General features: G+C 43.7%; 1 long non-coding RNA gene across 1 annotated transcript; it reads right to left on the reverse strand.

The window, feature by feature from the left end:
- Positions 1-15,340: 15,340 nt before the first annotated feature.
- Positions 15,341-22,724, reverse strand: LOC127932130 (uncharacterized). The gene is made up of 4 exons (XR_008144168.1): positions 22,553-22,724; positions 19,874-20,685; positions 19,629-19,771; positions 15,341-19,059 (listed from the first exon to the last, which is right to left on the reverse strand). It is a non-coding gene; the product is annotated as an uncharacterized LOC127932130 (long non-coding RNA).
- Positions 22,725-22,833: the final 109 nt, after the last annotated feature.

A 22,833-nucleotide genomic window follows, 5' to 3' on the forward strand; every position in this document is an offset into this window, starting at 1 on the left:
GGAGGACACGCACCTGAGACAAGTGTATTATTTCAAGCTACATTACCAGGGAGCCCGGGAAAATACGGACTACGATGATTTGGCGCCACTCAGTGGCATTTTCACTTCCGGCCTTGGCCTCGTGCAATAAATATGGCTCATAAAGCGCTAATAATAGGAAATGAGATTTATCCTCTTAAATGCGATGCTTTATTGAAGATTTGATTTGTCTTTGATATACTGGATGGTGCCAAGGAAATTGCAAGTACAAAGAGGTGGCCTGTCACACATGCACATTGTAATGAATTGCATATTAGAGTTGGATCGAAATAATGGGTAGGCCTACCTGGAGGAAATAATGGGTAAGCCTACCTGGAGGAAATAATGGGTAGGCCTACCTGGAGGAAATAATGGGTAGGCCTACCTGGAGGAAATAATGGGTAGGCCAACCTGGAGGAAATAATGGGTAAGCCTACCTGGAGGATATAATGGGTAAGCCTACCTGGAGGAAATAATGGGTAGGCCTACCTGGAGGAAATAATGGGTAGGCCTACCTGGAGGAAATAATGGGTAGGCCTACCTGGAGGAAATAATGGGTAAGCCTACCTGGAGGAAATAATGGGTAGGCCAACCTGGAGGAAATAATGGGTAAGTCTACCTGGAGGAAATAATGGGTAAGCCTACCTGGAGGATATAATGGGTAGGCCTACCTGGAGGAAATAATGGGTAAGCCTACCTGGAGGAAATAATGGGTAGGCCTACCTGGAGGAAATAATGGGTAAGCCTACCTGGAGGAAATGATGATTAGGTCTACCTGGAGGAAATGATGGGTAGGCCTACCTGGAGGAAATAATGGGTAGGCCTACCTGGAGGAAATAATGGGTAAGCCTACCTGGAGGATATAATGGGTAGGCCTACCTGGAGGAAATAATGGGTAAGCCTACCTGGAGGAAATAATGGGTAGGCCTACCTGGAGGAAATAATGGGTAAGCCTACCTGGAGGAAATGATGGTTAGGCCTACCTGGAGGAAATGATGGGTAGGCCTACCTGGAGGAAATAATGGTTAGGCCTACCTGGAGGAAATGATGGTTAGGCCTACCTGGAGGAAATGATGGGTAGGCCTACCTGGAGGAAATAATGGGTAGGCCTACCTGGAGGAAATAATGGGTAAGTCTACCTGGAGGAAATGGGGGAGGGTCATGCTTTTTCAATTTCAGTCAAGGGGAGGATTTAGTATATATATATATTATAAAACACTGAGAAATATAGAAATTTATATATTAAAAATGTTGTCCAGGGGAGGGTAATGTCATTTGTAATTGATGAAATTTCTATATTTCTCAGTGTTTTATAATGACTTGCTTATTAGGCTAAATATCGATGTGTGCCCAGTGCTGCCTCTCATCTCTGATTCTCTGCAGGGCTCGCAATATCAAGTGTACCTGTAGGCTATTTACTGTGGTCTCAATCAAATGATCCATAGGCTATAGGCTACAAACTGCATGCTCGGAGAAGCACATTGCAAAAAAAAAATATTTCTAAGGTAGCTGTTGGGATGGCATGAATAAAACTAGGCTGCATTACACACTGCAATGGATATTCCAACACTGAGCCCCAGTCTGCTATGCTGTTGCTGATCAAAACTGGTTTTGTGTGCTGCCTAACCAATGTCTGTGCTGTGTAGGTCATTGGTGCCAGTTCATGAGGAGAGTCAAAGGCTTATTCCGAAAATCATTTTTGATTAGGCTTAGTCTTGCGCATGGACTAGCCTGTAGCCTATGTTCAGTTCAGTTTGAGAAGGAGCGGGCGAAGATGAGGACCACCGGAGGTAAACTTTGATAGCTTGCTACTACTATAATATATTTTTTATTAAAAACAATATGTTTCTTGCCCATGATGTAGGCCTATTTATCAGAGTTATTGACCTTACAATAAGCCAGACTTGAGTAACTTACATTGTGGTGCTGAAACTTGAACTCTCAATAGACCCAGATCTAGCCTACTGTCAATTTGGGATGATGGTATCGCTAATGCACATAAATTCAGATTCAATGAAAAAAAAATCTGATGTTTCATTTTAGATGTTCAAACTCATCCAAAAAAGTACCTTACTAAATGTATTAATGTATGCATTTATAACTCATTTTGACAATAGCCTTCAAGAAGCCCTAAGGAAGGTAGCAAACAGGCATTCTCAGACACAGTCACTATGTCTGAGAATGCCTGTTTGTGCCCTCGCACATTGACACATTGACTCTGTACCGGTACCCCCTGTATTTAGCCCCGCTATTGTTATTTACTGCTGCTCTTTAATGATTTGTTTTTGTTATCTCTTACTTTTTTCTCTCTGTCTTTTCTTAGAACTGCATTGTTGGTTAAGCATTTCACTGTAAGGTCTACCTACACCTGTTGTATTCGGCGCATGTGACAAATAAAATTGGATTCGATTTGAATGGAGTAGAAACATGGAGGAAACTGACGACAAGGAGATAGTCGAAAGATGTGCTTTGGGTAGGCTGTAGCACAAAGCAGCAAAAGGATAACTAATTGTTAGAATTTCAGAGAAGCCCTGACCTTGATTGTCTGCATGAAAAAATCTTCAGAGAGCAGCTGATGTGTTATAATATGCATTATGTCCCTGACATACTCAGGTTGGGAGTACGCTCCTGTTGTTCTCAGACTCACTCTCACCTCCCAAAGCATTACCACTCAGTCTAAAAGGGTTTCTCTCTAGTAATTGCATTATTATCTCTCCATTTCTCAAGCGTTGTATTTTGTCTTCCCCAAAAGACAGGAATGGGCGGAATAATCAAGATAATGCTTTGAAATCGCCTCCGGAGAGAGGAGGCAAACATTTGGATTTGACTTTGATTGCTTTTGGACACCCTCGGAGTGTTATCATCATAAACTCAAGCTATCTACCTCTCAGAGAACACACACACACACGTACGCACACTCGCACACACACTGACCCCCCACCCACACACACACACACACACACACACACACACACACACACACACAGTGAACAGAGCCAGTGGGCAGGACATGAAAATCACTGCATGACTGATAATTCATGTTCGGGGGAAAACATCTGGCCATTTTAATTGACTTATGACATTATATTCTGTGTCGTTATTGAAGGAACTGACTGAAGTCATGGCTACAGACATCACATCACTCCTTACAGAATGTGTAATTGTACAAATCCATGCCGTTAAATTATACCGTCATACAGTTTGTGTTTTGATGTGTCTATCAAAACACAAACCAGAATGTGTAGATTTAACAGGGAGCTTTGGATCACTAGAAGCCTGTCAACAACTTCCCCACCACAAACAAACATAAACACACACGTAAACACACACGTACACACATAACATAAGTGCGCACAAGTACACTCATGCACGGACACACCTGCATACTAAAATGAGATTATCTCATTCATCTCCAGTGCTAATGTGTATTTACATTGTAAGGGGAGCAGCAGCTTATTCCACTGACACATTTCTGTGGACACACTGCTCTCATTAAGTCATGTGATTGGATGGCTTCAGCCATGAGGTAAGGCTCCACAAGGAGAAATCAAAGCAATCCCAGCCCTGGAGTCATACCCACACATCTTTATTATGGGCATACTTCACCAAGGTCCCAGCATTAGACAGATAGAGGGATTGCCATGAAGCCTCATGGCCATTTAACACTGTACCTAGTATGTGCCAGGTCACATAACGGGCAACTTCTGTAGCTAAATCTATGAGGGGGAATTCAATTATAAGGGGATGCTATCATATGCACATTTGACATCTCCCGTGAAGGACCTCAGCAGTGAATAATAGTGAAAGCAGTGAGTACAAAGTGGGACTGATGAGTTTTCTGTGTCGACCCCGCATAGACTACAATGTCAGTCCCTGCTTTCTCTCAATTCAGCAGGGTGGAAAATAACACTGAAACACTCCCAGGCCCAATGGAGGGAAATTATTGTGGTGGCTCTGCTTAAAATAACAGGCCCTGTGAGTGGAGTAACCTCCTTGCCTCCTCCCCAGGCAGTCCTCGTCCTGAACCCCTCCCTGTCTTCACCGTGGATGGGATGAAGACGGTGTGACATCCAGCAAAAAAAGTGCAGGAGGTAAAATAGGAGGCATAATGGCCTCTGGGATGTAGCTGTCCATCAATTATTCAGCAGCAGCAGCAGTTAATGCCCCTTGATTCAACAGGTCCGCAGACTCACAGACACTTATTTTGGTCTTCCGTCATTTTGACCACAGATAGAAGATACCCAGGAGAAAGGCAGAGAGACGCATTAGGCTTTACGGCTACTACAATAGTCTTTGTACCAGGTCTTTCCAAGTATCTACTCCATCCAAATACTGGCTGCAGCCTTCACTAATGGGTTTGCATCAAGTGGCATTGTAAATGTACTGTAGTTTCCACTTTTCAACTACCTTCGCTCCCAGTGGCAATTCTCTCAACTGCAAGAATATGGAAAATAGAAGACTAGTGAAGATATTGCTGCAATTTGTTGCATATAAGCTAATAAAAGAGAAAGCCCCTCCATTGAGCTCTGCGCTATCATATTTCAAGAGTTTTCCACCCTTTCTGTTTTTCATCAAAAGTAACATAGCTAAATGCCAAAGACAGGATGAAAAATTGAAACAATAAGAATGCCTTGTGCTGAAATAATATGAAACCAATATGTCCTGGTTTGTGAAATTAATTTGACCATTTAATACCACAACACCCACTCTCAATGCTTCATATCAATAAGAAACTTTATGGTCCACAAATCAGACTGCAGTAAAATTCTCTTTATCTGTTAATATAACTATAATGATGTGGTTTTTGGATGAAAGTATGTAAGGGATAATCAATGAGGGGGTATGCATTCTATGGGGAATAATTAACAACGTGCAAGGTGTGTTCCACGACATGCTAGCGGACTGGAACTGACTTTTCCACTGAGTTGCATTATTTTCCAGAGAACGCTATACAGTAAATGTGTTCATGTGTAGCTAGCAAGTTTACTAGATAACTACAGTAGTTGCGGTGGTGTAATGGTTTTCTTGTGTCAAAGGAGAGGCGGACCAAAACGCAGTGTGGTTATTTTTTATACATATTTAATGAAGATGATAAATGAACAATATACAAAAACAAGAAACGTGCAAAAACGAAAACAGCCCTATCTGGTGTAACAAACACAAAGACAGGAACAATCACCCACAAAACCCAACACCAAACAGGCTACCTAAATATGGTTCCCAATCAGAGACAATGACTAACACCTGCCTCTGATTGAGAACCATATCAGGCCCAAACACAGAAACAGACCAACAAGACATCCAACATAGACTGCCCACTCAGATCACACCCTGACCAAACAAAACATAGAACATACAAAGCAAACTATGGTCAGGGTGTGACAGTACCCCCCCAACCCCAAGGTGCGGACTCCGGACGCAAAACCTGAACCTATTGGGGAGGGTCTGGGTGGGCATCTGTCCGCGGTGGCGGCACTGGTGCTGGACGTGGCCCCCACTTCACCATAGTCTTAGTCCGCCCCATTGTCCGCTTCCGTGGCCTCCTAACCACGGCGACCCTTCTAAATGAACCCACTGGACTGAGGGGCAGCTCGGGACAGAGGGGCAGCTCGGGACAGAGGGGCTCTGGCAGCTCCTGGCTGACTGGCGGCTCTGGCAGATCCTGGCTGACTGGCGGCTCTGGCAGATCCTGGCTGACTGGCGGCACTGGCAGCTCCTGGCTGACTGGTCGGTGGAGGTGGGACTGCCCCCACTTTGTCCTCCATGGTGCTGATACCCTCCTCCCCCACTTGGTGGCCCAAGAAGGTCACCTCGTTCCTCATGAAGTGGTACTTCTCGGGGTGGGGCTTCAGGCCTGCGGCAGCCACCCTCTCCAGCGCACGCCGTAGCGTCTCCAGGACTGACAGGAAGGAGCTGCAATGGGACAGAATTTCATCAAATTATATCAGACACTCCTGTTCAGGGAATGCCATCCAGCACCCTGTCCAGCAAAAAATTCAAAAGTAGCTTGAGCGTTGCACAGGCCGAAGCACAGGACCTTGAACTGCCAGTGTCCTCTGTGGGTGGAGAACACAGTTTTGGCTCTGGCCTCTGGGGAGATGGGCACCTGCCAGTAGCCACTGTGGAGGTCTAGTGAGGAGAACCAGGAGGACCCCCTAACCAGGTCCAGTGACTCATTGATACATGGAATGGGGTTTGAGTCCTTCCTGGTTACCTCATTCAGCCGCCTGTAGCACAAAGCCCTTCGGTCCGCCCCCAGAATCCGCTTGAAGCACAGTCGCAGAAACACCCATGCCCACTTCAGCCACTATCCTTATAGCGCTCTCCCTCAAAGGGCCTCTGTGCTCCGATGCCCTGGCGATCTCCTCTACCAGATCCTCTAACATCCATACACACGCATCTCCTTGGTCATGATCGTCCCCTGCCTCCTCCTTCACATACGGATTCCCTCAATGCATTTTCAACCCCATTCTCCACGTAATGTTTGCCAGCCACGGTAGTCAGCTAGCTAGCCGGCTAAGTTTTATCTAAATGTTTACTTATGACACCAATGTAATGACCTAGCTCGGTCATAAATGAACAAATGTCCAGGCAGAGGATTGCGTTTACGAATTCCCGGTTTATTAACCAAACTCAACACAGGGTACTGTTTGGTCATAGCCCACGCCAAATAACCCAAGTAAAACAGTATTAAAAAACAGTGACCCATCTCTTGAAGGTAAAGAGAGAGAACAATGGCTAAGCATGGTCTTAAACTTGCAGTGCTCCACCTCCCTTACAACCCCCCGCCCCCCGCCTGGCATCGGAACATTCCAGGCATTCCCCTGGTTGGCAGATATCAGGTTGGCTGGCATGTCGGACCCTGCGAACACTGGGTACTGGTAAGTACAACACAACATAAGAACAGTATAACTCCTAACACACAGATGTCTGTGCGGGTCGCTATAGTACTTAAGTAAAAATATAAACTTTTTTTTCTTTTGTACTTTTACTTTTGATACTTAAGTATATTTCAGCAGTAACATTTACTTTTGATATTTATGTATATTTAAAACCAAATACTTTTAGACTTTTACTCAAATAGTATTCTACTGGGTGACTTTCACTTTTACTTGAGACATTTTCTATTAAGGTATCTTTACTTTTACACAAGTATGACAATTGGGTACTTTTTCCACCACAGCTTGCTAGTTTCGCAAACCAAACCATCTGTCACGACTTCAGCCGAAGTTGGTCCCTCTCCTTCTTCGGGCGGTGTTCGGCGGTTGATATCACCAGCTTTCTAGACACCACCGATCTATGTTTCATTTTCGTTTTGTTTTGTCTTGATCATACACACCTGGTTTCTATTCCATTAATTATGTTCCTTATTTAACCCTCTGATTTCCCTCTCTGTTTTGTGCGTTATTGTTTGTCATGTGGGTTCTCATTGTTCGTGTTTGGGATTATAGTATTTGTACCGAGTTGGAATCTTACTTATTTTGGAGTAAATTTTGGATGATTACTCAGAACTGTGTCCTGCGCCTGACTCTGCATTTTGTCATGTTACCTACGTCCTCACAGAATAACGCACCAACAAATGGAGTCAGCAGGTACAGCCAGCCCTCCTCTCCCAATGGAGGAGCGTGTTCAGCAGCACCCGACCATGTTACAGAGTCTCAGCACAGCCATGGATTGTGTGCTGCAAACCATGGACCGATTGGAGAGAGGGGGTTTTCCGGTTCACCAATCAGCACCTTTCCAGCTCCCACATCAACTGATCCAGAGATCCACACTTCCTTCATCAGAATCCAGTGGGATTCGACCCTCGCTCCCGGGAGCATATGATGGAACGGCTGCCGGATGCCAGGGGTTCCTACTCCAGCTGGAGCTCTACCTGGCAGCTGTTCAGCCAGCCCTCTCAGGATGTGAGAGAGTAAGCGCCCTCATCTCTTGACTGACTGGAAAGCACTGGTCTGGGCCAACGCCATCTGGGGAGAAGAAGGCCGAAACGTTGGACAATTACGAAGATTTCACCCGCTGCTTCCGGGCGGTTTTCGATCATCCTCCTGAGGGGAGAGCGGCAGGGGGAACTTTTGTTCCATTTAAGACAAGGGATGAGGAGTGCTCAAGAGTTCGCTCTGGATTTTAGAACTCTGGCCGACGGCGCAGGATTGAATGAGCGGGCCCTGATCGACCACTACAGGTGTAGTTTACGCGAGGATGTTCGTAGGGAGTTAGCCTGCAGGGACACCACCCTTAATCTGTACCAGCTGGTGGACCTATCCATCCGGCTGGATAACCTGTTGGCATCCCGCGGACGTCCAGATCGGGGTCTGTCAATTCCATCCCCCAGCGCCTCTGATCCTACCCCTATGGAGCTGGGAGGTGCTGCTATGAGGGGGACTGGAGGGGGCACCGTTCCCTGCACCAACTGTGGCCGCAGAGCGCACACTGCTGGTCGGTGCTGGGGAGGTTTTCCAGGTAATCGAGGTGGCAGGCAGAGCACTGGTGGATCATCTCAGGTGAGTAGGCACACACCTCACCCAGAGCTCCCTGTTGCACACATGTGGTTGTATGTAGCCTTTCCTGAATTTTCCCAGCATTCCCAGCATAAAGCACTAGTAGATTCAGGAGCAGCTGGGAACTTTATTGATGTTACATTTGCACTTAGTTTAGGGATTCCTATTGTTCCTGTTGATGTCCCCTTCCATGTACATGCCTTAGATAGTCGTCCGTTAGGGTCAGGGCTAATCATGGAGGTCACAGCTCCACTCCGTATGATAACGCAGGAGAACCATGAGGAGAGAATTAGTCTCTTTCTGATCGACTCTCCTGCGTTTCCTGTTGTGTTGGGCCTTCCCTGGTTGGCTTCTCATGGTCCTATTATTTCGTGGCAACAGAGGGCTCTCAAGGGATGGTCCTGTCAGTGTTCAGGGAGGTGTGTAGGTGTTTCCTTAGGTGCCACTACGGTGGAAAGTCCAAATCAAGTATCCACCATGCACATTCCCCCCGACTATGCCGATTTGGCTCTCGCCTTTTGTAAAAAGAAGGCAACTCAATTACCACCCCATCGACAGGGGGATTGTGCGATAAATCTCCTGGTAGATGCTGCACTTCCCAGGAGTCACGTGTATCCTCTGTCACAGGAGGAGACAGTGGCTATGGAAACATATGTCACCGAATCTCTGGGACAGGGATACATTCGGCCTTCCATTTCACCTGTCTCCTCAAGTTTCTTTTTTGTGAAGAAGAAGGATGGAGGTTTGCGCCCGTGTATTGACTATCGAGGTTTGAATCAGATTACGATAAAATACAGTTACCCACTAACTCTTATAGCCAGTATGACAGAGTCATTGCACGGGGCGCGCTTCTTCACAAGATTGGACCTCAGGAGCGCTTACAACCTGGTGCGTATCAAGGGAGGGGATGAGTGGAAGACAATACATCTGGGCACTATGAATATCTCGTCATGCCGTACGGGTTAATGAATGCTCCATCAGTTTTCCAATCCTTTGTAGGCGAGATTTTCAGGGACCTGCAAGGGTAGTGTATATATAGTGGTGTATATAGATGACATTCTAATATACTATGCTACAAGCACCAAGCATGTGTCTCTGGTGTGCAAGGTGCTTGGTCAACTGTTGGAGCATGAACTGTATGTCAAGGCTGAGAAATGTCTGTTCTTCCAACAGTCCATCTCCTTCCTAGGGTACCGCTTTTCCACCTCAGGGGTGGAGATGGAGAATGACCGCATTTCAGCCTTGCATAATTGGCCGACTCCAACCACTGTAAAGGAGGTGCAGCGATTCTTTGCCAACTACTACCTGAGATTTATCCGGGGGTTTCGGTCAGGTAGCGGCTCCCATTACCTCCTTGCTGAAGGGGGGACCTATCGGCTTGCAGTGGTCAGCTGAGGCGGACAGGGCTTTTTGTTAACTGAAGGCTCTGTTTACCTCGGCTCCAGTGCTGGCAACTAAAGCTCCGCCCCTGCGCTTTCTTTACAATGAGGCTCAGCCCAAAACTATGATGTGGGGGATCGGGAGCTGTTGGCTGTTGTCAGGGCTCTGAAAGCGTGGAGACATTGGCTTAAGGGGGCTAAACACCCTTTCCTCATTTTACTGACCACCGCAATCTGGAGTACATTTGGGCAGCTAGGAGACTGAACCCTAGCCAGGCGAGGTGGGCCATGTTTTTCACCCGCTTTGTTTTCACTCTATCCTACTACAGACCAGGTTCCCAGAATGTTAAGGCAGACGCACTGTCCAGGATGTATGACACGGAGGAGCGGTCCGCAGAGCCTACTCCCATAATTCCAGCTTCTTGCCTGGTGGCACCGGTGGTATGGGAGGTGGACGCGGACATCGAGCGGGCGTCACGTGCAGAGCCCACTGCATTTTTTCATGTTACCAACGTCCTCACACCATCAGTCTTAGCTTGACATTATGAAACTTGAATTCAACAATGCTAATGTGTCTTCAATTCTATGTTTGCTTTCAGAAGCAGCTCAAACATAGTACATGTAAGAATGGACTATAGTCATTGAATTCTACCATGTAAATATACTGTGCTTTATTTAAGGCATACGGCCTGAAGGGTTGTAGTATATGGCCAATATACCACGGCTAAGGGCTGTTCTTTCGCATGATGCAACTCGGAGTGCCTGCATATAGCCCTTAGCCGTGATATACTGGCCATTTATCACAAACCCCTGAGGTGCCTTATTGCTATTATAAACTGGTTACCAACGTAATTAGAGTAGTAAAAATAAATGTTTTGTCATATCCATGATATACGGTTGATATACCACGACTTTCAGCCAATCAGGACGCAGGGTTTGAACCACCCAGTTTATAAAGGGAAATAATGCACACTCTAGAATGCCTTTCAAGCCAATCAGAAATAAGTATTCAACAATGTCATGGTATACATTGCAATACCAAATGTAATGATTGATTTACAGTATAACCAGCCAACATATGATTCAATGATGTACTGTAAATCTAGCCAAGATGACCCACAGATAATTTACACAGGACTGCCTTTCATCTCATTCTCTGTCCTTATTCTGCACTCCCACCCACCTGGCATACTCTCTCTCCCCTCTCTCTCTTTCTCTCTCCTTCTACCCCGCTTTCCATCTATCTATCTATCTCGCTCGCTCCGTCCATCCCCCTCTATCCCAACTTAGACCTGTCAGTCTTGGCTGCCTCTCCCAGAGCACACACCCCCACAGAGAGCGAGAGACAGGAGATCAAAGAAACTAAGTCACGTGTCATTCTCTCTTTTTCCAATATGATCCAGCTCAGATCTGGGGTTACACATTTGGGCCCAGTAAATCATTCCTCTGACAGGAAAGTAGAGGGCCTTTTATCAGCTCAGAGATTACATCTTCAATGCCAACCACAGTCAGTTGGTAAGTTGGGAATACTCTATTTTAGACAAAATAGAAAATTAACAAGAAATTGTCCTTTGAGGCTAAAATAAGTTTTCTGGTATAATTTGCCATGGTTGCTTCCTGGCATTGTTGGCAGCATGTATTTTGGAGTATCTAGATCACCAACAGTGATCGCAGCAAGATAACAACAGTTATTAGTTATGGTAAGCAAAAACATCCATTAAATGTAATTTGAATGCATTCTCTTCAGCAACATAATGCCCATCAGCCATTAACAGTAAATACAAATATGGCCTGTATCCCTTCATAAACACTTGGCTCAAAGGGCCCAGTTGATTGGAGCATGATGTTTGCTACAACATATTTGTGGATTTGATTCTTGCATGGGTCATAGATACTTAGTTTAAAATGTGTGGTAAATGCAAATCACTTTGTTTACAAGTGTCTGCTAAATAACCATTACCACATTACATTTTCATCTGTTCATCAGCTGATGAGCCAAACTGCTTCTCATCTCCTATACTCTGGGTCCCTCTATTGGGAAAATATTTACACTACACGACCCTAGAGTAATTACAGAGAAAAGGTGACGTGACACTGTGATTAGACTACCACTTTCATTAACTGAACACAACACGTTTTTTTAATTATGTTCTTCTGTCAAAGACTGAAGACCTTGAAATATATGCGTCATCCTAGACCTGGAAAAACCTAACCATGGTGGAATTGGCAGACCCTCATCCAAAAGTCATTACAGTAGTGTAGCAATTGAAGGGGAACAGATCCATCAGCTCTGGAACTTGAACAACCTGTCTTGTGCCAGGTCCAGACCTCTTTACAGAGACAGTAGTAGGCCTATGTTTAGATACAAGGAGGCAACACTATTCCCCCTCTCATGTGTAATTGTGCCCCAATGGGAACAAAGAGTGAGGGATTGTCCCACCAGTGTAGCGTTGTAGGGAAACAGGCCATGTCATAAAGGTCCAGACCCCCTCAGGCTTTCATATCTAAATCAGACTGAAATGTATCATCACAAAATAATGCAGGTGAGTGTCAATTTGTCCTTGATATAGGCCAGGGATTTTGTAGGCCCACAGATCCATTTTCAACTCTGGAAAGCATGCAGTTTACCTGAGTGGGTTGATTCACTGATGTGGTCATCCTGTCTGTGTTGGCGCCCCCCCTTGGGTTGTGCCATGGCGGAGATCTTTGTGGGCTATACTCAGCCTTGTCTCAGGATGGTAAGTTGGTGGTTGAAGATCCCTCTCGTGGTGTGGGGGCTGTGCTTTGGCAAACTGGGTGGGGTTATATCCTTCCTGTTTGGCCCTGTCCAGGGGTGTCCTCGGATGGGTCCACAGTGTCTCCTGACCCCTCCTGTCTCAGAATCCAGTATTTATGCTGCAGTAGTTTATGTGTCGGGAGGCTAGGGTCAGTTTGTTATATCTGGAGTACTTCTACTGTCCTATTCGGTGTCCTGAGTGAATTTAAGTGTGCTCTCTCTAATTCTTCTCTCTTTCTTTCTCTCTCGGAGGACCTGAGCCCTAGGACCATGCCCCAGGACTACCTGACATGATGACTCCTTGCTGTCCCCAGTCCACCTGGCCGTGCTGCTGCTCAAGTTTCAACTGTTCTGCCTTATTATTATTATTGGACCATGCTGGTCATTTATGAACATTTGAACATCTTGGCCATGTTCTGTTATAATCTCCACCCGGCACAGCCAGAAGAGGACTGGCCACCCCACATAGCCTGGTTCCTCTCTAGGTTTCTTCATAGGTTTTGGCCTTTCTAGGGAGTTTTTCCTAGCCACCGTGCTTCTACACCTGCATTGCTTGCTGTTTGGGGTTTTAGGCTGGGTTTCTGTACAGCACTTTGAGATATCAGCTGATGTACGAAGGGCTATATAAATACATTTGATTTAGAAGTAGAAGCGTATACCATGTGTGTCCCATACATATAACTAATAAAACATGAAAACTAGCTAGCGCTAGCTAACATATTCATGCTTCCACTATAGACCTTTATAATTCATTAAGGTAATGTTAACTGATATATTATCTCACACAAGCAAAACATACTGCATAAGCTCTCCTAAACCTGTGTTAACCTCAGACCTTATTTTCAGCATTTATCCCCATTAATTTCCCCCCATAGGAATGGCTGAAAAAGCCAAAGGTAACTTATTTCCAGCTTTTAGGACTACACGCTCTATTCCTCTCTGATTGAAAATCTACCGTTACACAAACAACATGCTGATCTAGACCTACACCAGCACTAACACCAGGCTGTATTAGCTAGCTACCTTTGGCCAGACTCTTTGTACATTTAGCTAGCTTGATAGCCAGCTAACTAGCGATTAGCATTTATCGGCCAACACATTTTATTTTAGTCACAACTTACTAAGAAAAGACAAACTAGCTGTTTGCAGGGAGAGAGATGACTCAAGTAGCAAACAGAGAAAACTATAAAAACGGTTATTACAAGCGACAGAGTGGCATATCACATTTAACAAACCAAACATTGAAATACCATTATAGAAGGTAAAGTTAAATCCAAAACTGGTCCTTGCATCAACACCGATATATAGTAAAATATGTTTTACTGCCCAGCCCTAATCTGTTGTTGTTAGTAATAGTCATTAAAAAAATGTAAATATAATATTTTGTTAATTAAGTACAATAGGTTTTTCAACCACTCCACAAATTTCTTGTTAACAAACTATAGTTTTGGCAAGTCGGTTAGGGCATCTACTTTGTGCATGACACAAGTCATTTTTCCAACAATTGTTTACTAACAGATTATTTCACTTATAATTCACTGTATCACAATTCCAGTGGGTCAGAAGTTTACATACACTAAGTTGACGGTGCCTTTAAACAGCTTGGAAAATTCCAGAAAATGATGTCATGGCTTTAGAAGCTTCTGATAGGCTAATTGACATCATTTCAAATCAAATCAAATCAATTGGAGGTGTACCTGTGGATGTAATTCAAGGCCTACCTTCAAACTCAGTGCCTCTTTGCTTGACATCATGGGAAAGTCAAAAGAAATCAACCAAGACCTCAGAAAAATAATTGTAGACCTCCACAAGCCTGGTTCATCCTTGGGAGAAATTTCCAAACGCCTGAAGGTACCATGTCCATCTGTACAAATAGTACGCAAGTTGAAACACCATGGGATCATGCAGCCGTCATACCGCTCAGGAAGGAGACGTGTTCTGTCTCCTAGAGATGAACATACTGTGGAGCGAAAAAAGTGCAAATCAATCCCACAACAACAGCAAAGGACCTTGTGAAGATGCTGGAGGAAACAGGTACAAAAGTATATGTCCACAGTAAAACAAGTCCTATATCGACATAACCTGAAAGGCCGCTCAGCAAGGAAGAAGCCACTGCTCCAAACCCGCCCCAAAAAAGCCAGACTACGGTTTGCAACTGCACATGGGGACTAAGATTGTACTTTTTGGAGAAATGTCCTCTGGTCTGATGAAACAAAAATAGAACTGTTTGGCCATAATGACCATCGTTATATTTGGAGGAAAAATGGGGAGGCTTACAAGCTGAATAACACTGAATAACACCATCCCAACTGTGAAGCACGGGGTTGGCAGCTTCATGTTGTCGGGGTGCTTTGCTGCAGGAGGGACTGCTGCACTTTCCAACATAGATGGCAACATGAGCAAGCAAAATTATGTGGATATTTTGAAGCAACATCTCATGACATCAGTCAGGAAGTTAAAGCTTGGTCGCAAATTGATCTTCCAAATGGACAATGACCCCAAGCATACTTCCAAAGTTGTGGCAAAATGGCTTAAGGACAACAGAGTCAAGGTATTGGACTGGCCATCACAAAGCCCTGACCTCAATCCTATAGAAAATGTGTGGGCAGAACTGAAAAAGCATGTGCGAGCAAGGAGGCCTACAAACCTGACTCAGTTACACCAGCTCTGTCAGGAGGAATGGGCCAAAATTCACCCAATTTATTGTGGGAAGCTTGTAGAATGCTACCCGAAACGTTTGACCCAAGTTAAACAATTTAAAGACAATACTACCAAATACTGATTGAGTGTATGTAAACTTCTGACCCACTGGGAATGTGATGAAAGAAATTCAAGCTGAAATAAATCAGTCCTCTACTATTATTCTGACATTTCACATTCTTAAAATAAAGTGGTGGACCTAACTCACCTAAGACAGGGAATTTTTATTTAGATTAAATGTCAGGAATTGTGAAAAACTGAGTTTTAATGTATTTGGCTAAGGTGTATGTAAACTTCTGACTTCTGACTGAACTGCACATAGATTGGATGTATTATTTCATCAAACTGCAACAGCTAAATTAGTGGCATTAAAAGTGGGTATTTAGTTTGGCACAGCCATTTTAGAATGGAGAATAATTTAGCTGCTCCCTCTCTACCGACGATCATTAATAAGTCCATATATAACCTCCATGCTGTTTTTTAAAGTGCAGTCCAAATCACTATAGTCAGTACAGGGTGGGAACAATGAGCACACAGTGAAGATGGACTCTGGACGCTCCAGCTGGTCAAACTTAACAATGTAAGTTCAGATGTGGTCATTTTGATATCAGAATTTGTATGCAGTCACCTATCCCAGTCACAACTCTTTTCTGTCCTCTACATTAATGACCTCGTCTTCACTACGGTCAGGACAGCAGACTAAAGAACGGTCTCTTCAGACTGAAAGCATTCTGGCCTCCAGCAAACTTTAGACTCCAGAGAGTCCCTCCCCTCCCATCTCCTCTGGCTCCTGACACTTACTATATCTTTGTCTTACCTATATCCCTTATGGAATGGCACTTAACCATGTCACACACACAACTGTGGTTTCTGCCTTTGGAGTTGATGCATGTTATGCAATTGTTCATGGCCCCTCATTTGAATGCACTTATTGTAAGTGGCTCTGGATAAGAGCGTTTGCTAAATGATAATGTCAATGTAATCTCCTCGTGGCATCAGTTGACAGATCCTTCACTAATTCACTGAGTGAGGCTGAGATAAATGTTAAGCAGCCAGTGTGGCCAGTGTGCTGATGTTCATCATTGCACTACAGTTGATTATATTGTTAAATTGTGACACCTATGGCAAACCAGACAGCTACCAATGCTTTTCCAGCCTTGGAATTGTTTGGAGCCATTATACTGCATACTGTGTCAATATTTTCACATTGGGTGCATACCCAGAGTGCATTCACACACAACACTTCCTCAAAGCAGTTGCCTCACAGTATAAACAATTAGCAAACAACAGATCTGTGATCTGTCTGTGAAAGCTTTTAGGTGGGAACAGAGTCACAGTAAGGCTTACTATACAGGAATTCAAAGGACGGCTCTAGCTTTTTTCAAAGTTGGCATGCTGGAGCTCAGAAGCCTTTTGAATTACTCATACAGTAGCAATCCATCTCAATGAGCCTGGCATCAATTATCTGTAACCCGGAACTACCTTCCATTACATTCCACTTTAAAAGCCTTCAGTCAAATTATATTAGAAGCTGTCATGCCCTGAGCTTTTTATGTCTCTATTTTGGTTTGGTCAGGGTGTGATTTGGGTGGGCATTCTATGTTCCTTTTTCTATGTTTTTGTATTTCTTTGTTTTGGCCGGGTATGGTTCTCAATCAGGGACAGCTGTCTATCATTGTCTCTGATTGGGAACCATACTTAGGTAGCTTTTCCCACAGGGTTTTTGTGGATAATTTCTGTTTAGTGTTTGCACCTTACAGGACTGTTTTGGTTATGCTCTTGTTAATTTTGTTATAGTGTTCAGTTTTAATAAAGAAAGCATGAACACTTACCACGCTGCGCTTTGGTCCAATGATTCCTCATCTTGCGATGACGAATATCGTTACAGAAGCACCATTTACAAATCGCCCAAAAAGTCTGTGAACACTGCCTAAAACAAAAAGGCTGTGAACACTGCCTAAAACAAAAAGGCTGTGAACACTGCCTAAACAAGACCTCAAAGTCTAAACGTTTGTGTGTTTACTTTTCAGATGTTTCTACCTATAAACTACTTTTGAAAGTGCAATTGTTATATATACTGAACAAAAATATAAACGCAACATGTAAAATGTTGGTCTCATGTTTTATTAGCTGAAATAAATAATCCCAGAAATGTTCCATACGCAAAGCTTATTTCTCTCAAATTCTGTGCATGAATATCTTTATGTCCCTGTATGTGAGCATTTAAACTTTTCCAATATAATCCATCAAGATGCTGATTAAATATCATGATCAATACACAGGTTCACCTTGTGCTGGGGACAATTTAAAATGTGCAGTTTTGTCACACAACACAATGCCACAGATGGCTCAAGTTTTGAGGGAGTGTGCAATTGGCATGCTGACTGCAGGAATGTCCACCAGAGCTGTTGCCAGAGAATGTCATGTTAATTTCTCTACCATAAGCTGCCTCCAACGTCGTATTAGAGAATTTGACAGTGCTTCACAACCACAGAAACCGTGTAACCACGCCAGCCCAGGACCTCCACATTCGGCTATGCCCTCCCAGGCCCACCCCTGACTGCGCCCCTGCCCAGTCATGTAAAATACATAGATTAGGGCCTAATTTATTTATTTAAATTGACTGATTTCCTTATATGAATTGTAACTCAGTAACATCTTTGACATTGTTTCATGTTGCATGTATGTTTTTGTTCAGTATATAATTATAGAACCTTGTAAGTACAAGGTTTTGACTATTCTATTACCATATTTCCCCTCAATATATTTTGTACCACCCTCCTCATCGCACTCTCAGTGTAATAGAGCGAACAGTTTACCACCTCCAAATGTAATATCAGATCAACTATCATGTGTTCATAAGATAATACATGAACTTGAATAAACTGTTTTACTAGTATACTTTCTTCTGAGAACTTGAATAGTTTGAGAAGTTTGGAGGCCATTGTCATTCAGGTCCTCCTACACTACAACAACTCACTGCATGCTTGAGAAACTGTGACAGGAAACCACAGGCACCTCAGGCAGGAAGAGATCATCTTGACTTCTGGTGATAAACTTGTATGGCTTTCTTAGAAAACTGATTATGAATTAAGTTAGAATCAGAGTTATTTTGACCACCAAGTTCACTTTGTTAATGAAATGTGACTCTGTGATTTTTGTCATGGGATGAAGTCAAACATGAGGCAGTGCAATGGTTAATAACCTCTCTCTCAATGTAACAAAATGAAGGAGCTGATCGTGAACTTCAGGAAGTAGCAGAGAGAGCATTCTCCCATCCACATCGACCTGGCCGCAGTGGAGCTGGTGAAAAGCTTTAAGTTCCTCAGCATGCACATCACTGACGACCTGAAATGGTCCATACACACCCAGTGTGGTGAAGAAGGCGCAACTGTGCCTCTTCAGCCTTAGGAGGCTGAAGAAATTTGGCTTGGCCCCTAAGACTCCCACAAACTTCTACAGATGCACAACTGAGAGTATCCTGTCGGGCTGTATCACCGCCTAGTACAGAAATTGCAACGTCCACAGCCGCAGGGCTCTCCAGAGGGTGGTGCGGTCAGCCCAACGCATCACCGGGGCACACTGCCTGCCCTCCAGGACATCTACAGTACCCGGTGTCACAGGAAGGCCAAGAAGATCAAGGACATCAGCCACCCAAGCCATGACTTGTTCACCACACTACCATCTAGAAGGAGTAGAGAGTGCAGTTTTATCAAAGCTTGGACCGAGAGACTGAAAAACAGCTTCTATCTCCAGGCCATCTGACTGTTAAATAGTCACCACTAGCTGGCTTCTGCACAGTACCCTGCCCTTAACTTCAGTCACTGTTACTAGCTGTAACAGTACTCCATCCTGATGCACCTAAGTCACTGTTACTAGCTGGCTACCACCCGTACTCCATCCTGCTGCACCTAAGTCACTGTTACTAGCTGGCTACCACCCATACTCCATCCTGCTGCACCTAAGTCACTGTTACTAGCTGGCTACCACCCGTACTCCATCCTGCTGCACCTAAGTCACTGTTACTAGCTGGCTACCACCCGTACTCCACCCTGCTGCACCTAAGTCACTGTTACTAGCTGGCTACCACCCATACTCCATCCTGCTGCACCTAAGTCACTATTACTAGCTGGCTACCACCCGTACTCAAGCCTGCTGCACCTAAGAGACTGTTGCCCTGTCACGTTCTTTCAAAATCGAACCCAGAAGCAGACCAGGACAAGGAGAGTAGGAAGAAGGTGAGTATTTATTTACAAGTGAATGTGAATGGGTAGATATAGTCAGGTGGCGTAGCGGGAAGCGGTGGTGAGTTGATGGGAGTAAATAGGTGGATCCAATGGGGTAGCGGAATCCTCCGACGACCAGGCGGGAATGGGGTAAATGATCCGGGTGAGTAACTGAAGACAGAACAAACGGAGGTAAGTTTAAGGCAAGCAATACGTAAAAAACAACAAAACAAATTCTATCCAACTTGAGGCTGATACTATGGCACAACATACTGTTCATGGCTAACGATCCGGCAGGGAATGGATGTCAGGTCCGGGCTTATGAAAAGGAGAGATGATGATCAGGACCAGGTGTGCAGATAGCTGATGGGATACAGGTGCGGGTAATCAGAACTCCCAACTGGCTACATTGCCCGGCAACCAGACAGGGTGCGTTCCAGGACGCCGGAAAAAACACTCCAGGACAGAACACAGGCAAAAAACAGACTCAGGAAACGGGATTCGTGACATGCCCTATATACTGTACATAATCATTGAACACTGGTCACTTTAATGATGTTCATATATACTGTTTTACCCACTTCATATGTATATACTGTATTCTAGTCAAGGATCATCCAATATAACTACTGCTGTACACACCTTTTCTATTCATATACTGTCAATACTGTCTAAACACACCATCATACACATGTATATTTATATTCCGGTTTCGTGTGTATTGTTTTGTATTGTTAGGTATTACTGCACTGTTGGAGCTAGAAACACAAGCATTTTGCCGCACCTGCGTCTAACATCTGCAAATATGTGTACGCAACCAATAACATTTGATTTGATTCGATTCAATGAATTTTAATCATCATCACTGTGGTTTGTGATGTATGCAAAAACCTCTCAAGAGGATGAATTATACAACAAATTTGAGCCCAAAATGCAGATGGTTCTCTACAGTATCTCATCATTAAAAAAGAATGAACGATTTTCATCAGCAACAAAATAACTTACCCAACTGATGAGGAAGTTGGTAGAACTGGAGGCTTCCTCTTTTGAACGTCTCCTACGTGAGTTAGCAAACAGATGTTCTTCTGTTTAACGCAGACAAAGTATTTCAGTCACATGTTTACAATGACTGAAACTGTGCCTTGATGGGAAAATATGTCACAAATTGAGTAGAACGTGATCTTCATTGTTTTGTTTTCGTACATCATGAAGACCAGGGAATGACTGGCTTGCACTTTAATGGACTCACTGAAATTAATGTCTATTTACTCGTAGGCATACAGTACATTCCTTGGTTGCCAGATTAGTTATAATGAAATAGATATTGCATATGTGACACATACAAAATAAATCCCATGAATTGTGAGATGTAAAATGTTTGTGAACATTTTGTAAAAGCTGAAGCTCAAAACAAAGGACTGGACTTTGGCATCCAGCAAGCAAAAAAACCAAGGCCTCTCTAACCCAATGTATGATATTGACAAACCAGTTGCAGATGTGTTGTAAACAATGATTTATATAATGCACTAGATGACTGAGGGGGTGCTGTGTTGAAGCCACCGTGAATATATCGGCACTCCTCCAACATTGTAAAAAATACAGAAATGCATTTATTCATGTCGTTTTTTGGCCACATTTACTCTACTACAGACACTTCAGTGCATACTTTATATTATCTGAGCTAAACATAAACATTTAATAAATGTAAAATATTAAAACATCCTTAAAGTATAATTGTTTGAGATATTTTAAGTTTGCTAATGTTACTGTCCCCACTACAACAAAAAAATACTTTTGAAACATGTAAATGAAATACTGAAGAATTTCATTAATTCCTATGGAGGACTGTTCCCGAGTGGCGCAGCGGTCTAAGGCACTGCATTGCAGGATCCCTGGTTCAAATCCAGGCTGTATCACATCCGGCTGTGATTGGGAGTCACATAGGGCGGTGCACAATTGGCCCAGGTTTGTCTGGGTTTGGCCGGGGTAGGCCGCCATTGTAAATAAGAATTTGTTCTTAACTGACTTGCCTAGTTAAATAAAAGTGTCTATGTCTGACTGGTGACTTCAAAGCCTCTCAATGTCCAATACGTAGCATCATCAATCCAGGGTTTATATACATCATTGGTTGTAAAACATGGAACAACATGACCTGGCCTCAAAGTTGACATGACCCCGATGACTTGTAATTCATGTCCCTGTCATCAGGACTAATGCTCCCCTGGCCACTACTCTACGGTGCCAGCTTACTGATTACAAACTGGATGGCTTTTTATAATCATGATTTGGGCAGCCATTGCTGTTTCTACCTCATATTAGAACACTGATATCAGAACATCAAACCAAATAAGGATCATTTCCCTCTACCTGTTGAAATAGCATTTATTTTGCCAAATTTGACATAGCCCTTTTGCCACCTTTATATAGCAAGACATTTGCTTAAAGGTGTACTATGCAAAAATCAATCTGCCATTTCCTGATTGCTAAAATTCGAATAATTTGCATAATTTCAGTTTATTTGACAAAACAAGCAAGTATATTTTCCATAACCAAAAATATTGGAGTTTCAGCTGTTGAAACCTAGTGTACAAAACCGAAAGTAAAAGACGCAAAAACTAAACTTAAGAACAGGAAGCATAGAAATAGCGCACATAGAACAGATTTACCGCTTCTTAGACTTGCTTTCAATGAGAATGGCAGAGATATAACAAACATTACTACCGTAATTGCTGGACTATTAAGCGCACCCGAATATAAACCGCACCCACTGAATTATAAAAAAATATGTATTTTGTACATAAATAAGCCGCACATGTCTATAAGCCGCAGGTGCCTACCGGTACATTGAAACAAATGAACTTTACACAGCCTTTAAACGAAACACGGCTTGTAACAAAAATAAATAGGCTTTAACGAAACACGGCTTGAAACAAAAATTAAACAGTAGCCTACCAGTAAAGTCATTGGTCACCATCTTCCTCCTCCTTCATCCGATGTTGGATCGTTTTCATTGTCGCTCTCCTCACTTTCATCCGGAGGCAAATACCCCGCTGAGCTCATGCTGCCCCTTCAACACGCAGCAGTCCAGCCTCTCGAAACCCGTTGATGAAAGTGGATTTTTTGACAATGCTCCACGCTGTCAGGACCCACTGGCAGACTTGACCATAAGTTGCTCTTCGCATGCGGCCCGTTTTAGTGAAGGATTTCTCCCCACTTGTCATCCAAGCCTCCCA

Source organism: Oncorhynchus keta, chromosome 10, assembly GCF_023373465.1.
Source record: "Oncorhynchus keta strain PuntledgeMale-10-30-2019 chromosome 10, Oket_V2, whole genome shotgun sequence".
Lineage (NCBI taxonomy): Eukaryota > Metazoa > Chordata > Actinopteri > Salmoniformes > Salmonidae > Oncorhynchus > Oncorhynchus keta.